The following is a 2853-nucleotide window of genomic DNA, read 5'->3' on the forward strand; positions in this document are numbered from 1 at the left end:
GGCTTGCCCATTTTAGTCACGCTTGGTTTGTTGCTGAAACAATTAATTTTTACATCATAAGGCTTAGGAAAAAATTAAAAAAATGAAAGAATGAACTGTCACTGTAAAACATTTTCCTTGATATTAATCTGTTCATGTAAATTCAATTTATCCATTGTCTATGCAAGGATAAATACCCATCGAAAATGCTAGTTTTTCTAAATACAAACGTTTTCTCCGAAATTCCTCACTGATAACTCGGCCAAACACTAACCCATGATAAGTGATACGGAGATATCCATCAGTGATTCCAAACGTGTCTAACACCATCTTACAGTATTCTAGACATAAATTTTAAATTTAAAAAAAAATCTAATGTCACCTTGGCACTGAGTTCAAAAACTGTTACGAGGTGCTTCACACTTGAAGGACTTGGAGAAGTATGTCCCATTTCTTAATCTGCATCATCGTCTAGGTGAAATTTACATGAAGTGTGTTTCTATATGCAGAAACCTATGAATTTTCAAGTGAAAAATACGGTACCGCCATGACTTGTTTCATTATTCACACACACACACACACACACACACACACACACACACACACACACACACACACACACACACACACACACACACACACACACACACACACACACACACACACACACACACACACACACACACACACACACACACACACACACACACACACACACACACACACACACACACACACACACGTATAGAGAAAGAGAGAGAGAGAGAGAGAGAGAGAAAGAGAGAGAGAGAGATTGATTAATAGATTATAGATAGATAGATGATGGTATATATACGTTATGAATTCTGTTAAAAGTTAGCCATCTGTTGAAGTTGGTAGAGCTCGCTATCCTAGGTAGGCAGTCCACCTACGAGAGTGGAAACTCTAATATCAAACCTGGATGACCCTACTGCGCAAGGATCCCACACTCCTGACCACAACATGACGCTCTTCATTTGTTGTCAGCATCCTTGGTAAGATATAACCCCTCTTTAGTTTCATACATCCTACAAGACAATCAAGAACTAATGGCAGAGTCATATGATTAAAGGTGTCCCATCGTTCTACAGAATCAAGAGCAATGACATAGCCTTCTCGGCAGAGGAAGTAAAGTAAATAGAATTTACCACAGAAACACTCCCAAGATCGGCTCCAGTGTCAAAACCAGACCAGCAGTATTGGTAACCATCGCTGCTGATCTCGCCAGAACAACGCCACCTCACCTCAGCAGTGCAGGTATGCCGATTCCCAGTCAGCACAACTTTCGTGACAGCAAAGGCAATCGATCGTCTGCGAGAGGCTTGGAACGTTTCAAGCCCTCACCCTAAGTGCCCTTCTGCGATTAAACCCACAGACAAACATTTTTTATTTTTTTCTGATAAGAGAACAGAGGAAGGAATAACAAATGAATAAAAATAATAATCCATACACCAGATTACTGGCGTCCTCCATTCATAAAATATTTGTAACAGTTGGATTTGAACAGCTGTCGGTTGAAAATTGGGGGGAAACAACTCCACTTAACCGAGTTCCAGAGAGATGCAGTTCAGGAAACAAGAGAATTCTGATAGGTAGAAGTTCTGCAATATGGCTGTGTGACATTCCAATCATGAGCACTACCAGATGCCTGTATAGCACGAGGAAAGGCATGTAGAGGTGGCACAATGGACGCAGCTTCGTCTGAGCACTTGCCACAAAAGTATCTGTAAAATAATGCAAGGTTGGCAACATTTTTTCTTACTTGTAGGGGAGGTAGTTTGTTTATAATAGCAGGGTTATTAATACTTCCAACAGTTTTGTTCTGAATTTTGTCTAGTTGTTTTAGTGTGACCTCTCCACATCCATTCAACAAGGGTGAACAATATTCAACCTGAGAGTGCATATGACTCTTATGAATTATACCTAAGTGCTCGTCAGTGAAGAAGTTTCGGACTCTATACAATAATCCAAGTTGCTTTAAGGCAGTTTTAGCAAGTAATCTGACATGAGAGGTCCAGCTAAGGGCATTGTTAAGTGAAACTCTGAGATTTTCATTCTTTTGGAGATGGGATTATTAGTAGCATTGAAGGTAGTATGCGAATCTGGCAATATCTGTCTATTAGTAAACTGTATATATTTGGTTTTACTAGATTTAAATGAGACGAGGTTATTTTGTCCCCAGTCACTGATTTTAGGTAAGTCTTGATTTATGGAGATGGCTGTATTGAGTTGAGAGTTAGAGATATTAAAATTTGTAAATAGATGTTTGAGTGTGAATGAACTACGAAGTGTTGAGTCATCTGCATGTGAATGAATGTGGTTGTGACAGATAAGAGATCAATAATATGAACAAGGAATAGGGTTGGCACCAGAACTGATCCCTGTGGCACGCCGGCGTTGATTGAGTGGAAATTGCAATATACATCTACCTTTACTTATATCTTCATGTCGCTGCGATATGAGGAAAGCAGAGGAACAAAAGATGCTAGTCCATAGCAAAGGAGTTTGGACAGCAGGGAACGGCGCTGCAGTCTGTCGAAAGCTTTAGAAATATCCAGGGCTACTGCTTGAATTTCTTCATGTTGGTCAATTGATTGATGGATGGTGTGAGTCAGGGGACTGAGTATGTCAATGGTGGATGTTTCGTGGTGAAAACCATATTGTCTATCACTAATTAAGTTGTTGGACTCAAAGTGTTTATCTATGTGCTTATTAATTACAGTTTCAAATACTTTACTAAGAGAAGATGTGATAGCTATTCGTCTGAAATCAGTGGGGTCAGAGAAACTTCCTTTGTTTGGAAATGGATGGATATTGGCTTCTTCCCATGAATTAGGGAATGAAGATTTACGTATG

Source organism: Coenobita brevimanus, chromosome 60 (assembly GCF_032717465.1).
Source record: "Coenobita brevimanus isolate Jiangsu-jjx chromosome 60, ASM3271746v2, whole genome shotgun sequence".
In the NCBI taxonomy this organism is placed as follows: Eukaryota; Metazoa; Arthropoda; class Malacostraca; order Decapoda; family Coenobitidae; genus Coenobita; species Coenobita brevimanus.